General features: G+C 38.6%; 1 long non-coding RNA gene across 1 annotated transcript in view; it reads left to right on the top strand.

Annotated features, from left to right (window-relative positions):
• The first annotated feature begins 995 nt into the window (after window positions 1-995).
• LOC133621768 (uncharacterized) overlaps window positions 996-6,000 on the top strand; it is a 134,413-nt gene continuing 129,408 nt past the window's right edge. Inside the window, exon 1 of the long non-coding RNA XR_009817693.1 lies at window positions 996-1,023. This is a non-coding gene — a long non-coding RNA (uncharacterized lncRNA). The remainder of the gene's footprint in view (window positions 1,024-6,000) is intronic.

Consider the following 6,000-nt stretch of genomic DNA (forward strand, 5'->3'; position numbering starts at 1 on the left):
CCTGTTGACACCAATATCTAGCGGCTGGAGGTCTTTTGTCAATCCACCCGGAATGACGGCGAGTATTGAATTAAGCGCGTAAGCGTGTCTCTCAATGTGCTGTTATGAGCTAGCAAATATAACAACTACACTACCCAGCATGCAACGATAGTTACGAGCATGCGCGGTAGCCCTGAGAAGCGTTGTATGCTGGCAGTTAGCACGCTGTGAGTAAACGTTGAGAACTCAGTTAACATGCCTCGTCTGCATTATTTATAATTAGACAGACAACACACTTAATAGGAGCCATTTTGGGGTCTTTACATAAACACACAAATGGAAATGAAACGTCACATATCCCAGCATGCACCGCGCGCTTCTTCTACGGGGAAAAAAGATGGCGGCTGTTTACCGTAGTTGCGAGACCTAAACTTTATGAAAATGAATCTTAATATTTATCCATATATAAAGCGCACCGGGTTATAAGGCGCACTGTCAGCTTTTGAGAAAATTTGTGGTTTTTAGGTGCGCCTTATAGTGCGGAAAATACGGTACTTTGAGACAAGAGCTATAGTGATGCATGCTTGGTTATGCTTTAAAGTCATATCCAACAATTGCGACAACAACTTTTTACTGTCTACTGAGTTTCGTTTTTTAATTATTTCTGCTGGTGGTGTGCCTCTGGATTTTTTCAACGCAAAAATTGTGCTTTGGCTCAAAAAAGGTTGAAAAACACTGATCTAAAGTTACTCACTTCCTGCTCGTCTCCATAGCAGAGGGTGGAGCCAAATGAGTCATAGCCCTTTGTTAAAAATATGTTTTAAACAATCACAAAATTATATGTTTTTTCCACCAAAATCCACAACACACATGAAAACCCACATTGACAGACTAAAGAAATGACTGTAAACAATACATTAGCTTGATAGGAACACCCCCCCCCCCCCCCCTCCTGAATCTGAATGGTTTAGTCCTGTCATTTTTAAAGACTTTTCAGGCATTCTCAAAGCTTTTGACTCCGCCCCCGACGACCAGGAAGTGAAGGTGAGTGCTGACCTCATTGTCCATGTTAGCTAGCTGAACAATAGTGATGGGTTAATGAGGCGTCATGAAGCGTTTCGACACATTGCAAAACTGTATTGATACTGTGTCGATACTGTGTCACTAAATACTGACATCTGCTGGACATTAAAAATCCCTACAGGCAACCTATGGACCGACTCAACTGACACTGATTTTATGCTCTAGTACAGGGGTCACCAACCTTTTTGAAACCAAAAACTACTTCTTGGGTACTGATTAATGCGAAGGGCTACCAGTTTGATACACACTTAAATAAATATATTGTCATTTGTAAGTTACACGTAAGTGTGATTTAAACAAGAATAGCTAAATAAATTTATATATATAAAAAAAAATGGGTATTTCTGTCTGTCATTCCGTCGTACATTTTTTTTCCCTTTTACGGAAGGTTTTTTGTAGAGAATAAATTATGAAAAAAACACTTAATTGAACGGTTTAAAAGAGAAAACACGAAAAAAAAAAAAAAATTTGAAACATAGTTTATCTTCAATTTCGACTCTTTAAAATTCAAAATTCAACCGACAAAAAGAAGAGAAAAACTAGCTAATTTGAATCCTTTTGAAAAAATTTAAAAAAGAATTTATGGAGCATCATTAGTCATTTTTCCTGATTAAGATACATTTTAGAATTTTGATGACATGTTTTAAATTGGTTCAAATCCAATCTGCACTTTGTTAGAATATTTAACAAATTGGACCAAGCTATATTTCTAACAAAGACAAATCAGTATTTCTTCCAGATTTTCCAGAAGAAAAATTTTAAAAGAAATTCAAAATACTTTGAAATAAGATTTAAATTTGATTCTACAGATTTTCTAGATTTGCCAGAATAATTTTTTTAAATTTTAATCATAGTAAGTTTAAAGAAATATTTCACAAATATTCTTCGTTGAAAAAACAGAAGCTAAAATATTTATTATTCTTTACAATAAAACATTTTTTTTTTACTTGAACATTGAATTAAATTGTCAGGAAAGAAGAGGAAGACATTTAAAAGGTAAAAAGGTATATTTGTTTCAAAATCCTAAAATCATTTTTAAGGTTGTATTTTTTCTCTAAAATTGTATTTCTAAAAGTAATAAGAAGCAAAGTAAAAAAATAAATGAATATATTTAAACAAGTGAAGATCCATCCATCCATTTTCTACCGCTTATTCCAAGTGAAGACCTAGTTATAAAATATATATATATATTTTCTTGGATTTTCAAATTCTATTTGAGTTTTGTCTCTTTTAGAATTAAAAATGTCGCGCAAAGCGAGACCAGATTGCTAGTAAATAAATAAAATTTAAAAAATAGAGGCAGCTCACTGGTAAGTGCTGCTCTTTGAGCTATTTTTAGAACAGGCCAGCGGGCGACTGATCTGGTCCTTACGGGCTACCTGGTGACCGCGGGCACCGCGTTGGTGACCCCTGCCCTAGTATATACAATAATATAAACCAAGTCATTGTCTTTCATTTAGGATTATTTCATATCTTCATTTAAATAAAAATATATTTTTATCTTTTTTAGATACAGTCAATAAATAATGTGAACATGTATCATAACATGGAAATCTAAGAGAACATGTTGTGGATGATTGTGGACTGGGAATTTTTTTTAATTTTATTTTTTTACACATTTTTATAAAAATAAAAATAAAAAGTTTTTCCGACGTATTACATTTTAGACGATTTCTCTTCTTAGTTATTATTTCACCGGCTGTAGAAAAGACACGCTCACAGGGCACAGAGGAGGCGTAAGTACGACACAGTTCGCGTATCGGTCACGTGACCAAAACAGCTCATGATCGGTCACGTGACTTTCTAAAAGCGGTACGCGCACCGACACAGGGTTTTGCTCTATGAGCTCGACGCATGTGCCGATGCATCGGTGTTGCCGGACCCATCACTACTGAACAATTACAAATTAATTAATCTAACGTGTGTAACACCAACTCATTCAGTCACTCAGTTTCATAAACACGCTTTGGCTGCTAAAATGGATCAATATACATTTGAGGAAACCAAGTCTTAGGCAGGAAACATTCCAGTTAGCACAGGGGTTTGACTCTAGGGTAGCTTGCATGTCGGGTGTGCCTTTTTTTTTATTTTATTTTTATTTTTTTTATGAAATTAGTTTTATATTATCCACAAAGGTTGAATGGAGGCAAATGGACTCTGAAAATGTTCCAGGTTTGCATCAATTCAATCTTTGTGGACTACATGACCTAATGACTAACAATCCACACTCAAATACACTATATTGCCAAAATTATTTGGCCACCCATCCAAGTGATAAGAATCTGGTGTCCTAATCACTTGGCCCGGCCACAGGTGTATAAAATCAAGCACTTAGGCATGGAGACTGTTTCTACAAACATTTGTGAAAGAATGGGCCGCTCTCAGTGATTTCCAGCGTGGAACTGTCATCGGATGCCACCTGTGCAACAAATCCAGTCGTGAAATTTCCTCACTCCTAAATATTCCAAAGTCAACTGTCGGCTTTATTATAAGACAATGGAAGAGTTTGGGAACAACAGCAACTCAGCCACCAAGTGGTAGGCCACGTAAACTGACAGAGAGGGGTCAGCGGATGCTGTAGCGCATAGTGCAAAGACTTTCTGCACAGTCAGTTGCTACAGAGCTGCAAACTTCATGTGACCTTCCAATTAGCCCACATACAGTACGCAGAGAGCTTCATGGAATGGGTGTCCATGGCCGAGCAGCTGCATCTAAGCCATACATCACCAAGTCCAATGCAAAGCGTGGGATGCAGTGGTGTAAAACACGTCGCAGCTGGACTCTAGAGCAGTGGAGACGTGTTCTCTGGAGTGATGAATCACGCTTTTCCATCTGGCAATCTGATGGATTGGAGGTCTAGGTTTGGAGGTTGCCAGGAGAACGCTACATTTGGGACTGTATTGTGACGAGTATGAAATTTGGTGGAGGAAGAATTATGGTGTGGGGTTGTTTTTCAGCAGTTGGGCTTGGCCCCTTAGTCCCAGTGAAAGGAATTTTGAATGCTCCAGGATACCAAAACAGTTTGGACAATTCCATACTCCCAACCTTGTATGAACAGTTTGGATCGGGCCCCTTCCTCTTCCAACATGACTGTGCACAAAGCAAGGTCCATAAAGACATGGATGACAGAGTCTGGTGTGGATGAACTTGACTGGCCTGCACAGAGTCCTGACCTGAACCCAATAGAACACATTTGGGATGAATTAGAACGTAGACTGAGAGCCAGGCCTTCTCGACCAACATCAGTGTGTGACCTCACCAATGCACTTTTGGAAGAATGGTCGAAAAATCCTATAAACACACTCCGCAACCTTGTGGTCAGCCTTCCCAGAAGAGTTGAAGCTGTAATAGCTGCAAAAGGTGGACCGACATCATATTGAACCCTATTTGTTAGGAATGGGATGGCACTTCAAGTTCATTCAAGTGAGTCAAGGCAGGTGGCCAAATACTTTTGGCAATATAGTGTATTTTCATACTATTTGACTCCAAATGAATTTGAAGTGCAGGTTTTTGGAGTACGAACACATTGGGAAACAAATTGTTCAATTGTTGTTTGTGTGCAAAATAACAACAAATAGAAAATATAATTTTTTTATAATAAAAATATTTCCTACTTAAACATACTTCTGTGAAAGAAGTCTGTCATGCTTAGTTAGCGTTCATTTTGACAGCAATTTTTAATTTAGTTTTACTCAAGTCTTTTGAAGAAAATGTTTTAGTTATATTTTGGTTATCTAAATTAAGTTTTAGTCAAATTCCTCAACACTTTAGTTGACTAAAATTAGAGTAGATTTAGTCAATTAAAAAGTGAAAAGTTAAAGTACCACTGATAGTCACACACACACTAAGTTTGGGGAAATTACCCTCTGCATTTGACCAGTCCCCTTGTTCCACCCCCTGGGAGGTGAGGGTGCAGTGAGCAGCAGCAGTGGCCGCGCTCGGGAATCATTTTGGTGATAAAATAAAACATATAAATAATAACGCGCCTTTGTAGTTGTCTTGACACCACTTTTACTGTAGCAGATCATCGCAAAAACTAAATCAACAAGACCTGCACTCCGAATATTTCAGTAAGTACATTTCTCACTAACCTTGTTGTTGTTTTTTTTAGCTAAAATTAGCCTTTTTTTTCTTCTAAATGTTGAATAATATGACTAAAATGGTCATAAAAAGAAACAAACTAGTTTTATTATATATTGTGTGCACAATTGATGTTTTTGCCACTGTCCAGTTTAAATGAGATCGGTAGGTTGTGAGTTCAAACCCCGGCCGAGTCATACCAAAGACTATAAAAATGGGACCCATTACCTCCCTGCTTGGCACTCAGCATCAAGGGTTGGAATTGGGGGTTAAATCACCAAAAATGATTCCCGGGCATGGCACCGCTGCTGCCCACTGCTCCCCTCACCTCCCAGGGGGTGAACAAGGGGATGGGTCAAATGCAGAGGACAAATGTCACCACACCTAGTGTGTGTGTGACAATCATTGGTACTTTAACTTTAACTTAATACAGCAACCAGTGTTATAAAACTAGAATGTATATCTCACATACCTGTCTTTTCTTTGTGTGTTAGCTCGAAAACTGACAAATCCTTTTTTTGGGGGTTGGGTTTGGTTGCCACTATCGGAACGTGTAGGTCCACTATCAGAACGTGTAGGTCCACTATCGGAACGTGTAGATCCACTATCGGAACGTGTAGGTCCACTATCGGAATGTGTAGGTCCACTATCGGAACGTGTAGGGTCACTATCGGAACGTGTAGGGCCACTATCGGAACGTGTAGTGCCACTATCGGAACGTGTAGTGCCACTATCGGAACGTGTAGTGAAACTATCGGAACGTGTAGTGCCACTATCGGAACGTGTAGTGAAACTATCGGAACGTGTAGCGTCGCTATCGGAACGTGTAGCGTCGCTATCGGAACGTGTAGCGTCGCT

The sequence above is a fragment of the Nerophis lumbriciformis genome, linkage group LG25 (genome assembly GCF_033978685.3).
Source record: "Nerophis lumbriciformis linkage group LG25, RoL_Nlum_v2.1, whole genome shotgun sequence".
Lineage (NCBI taxonomy): Eukaryota > Metazoa > Chordata > Actinopteri > Syngnathiformes > Syngnathidae > Nerophis > Nerophis lumbriciformis.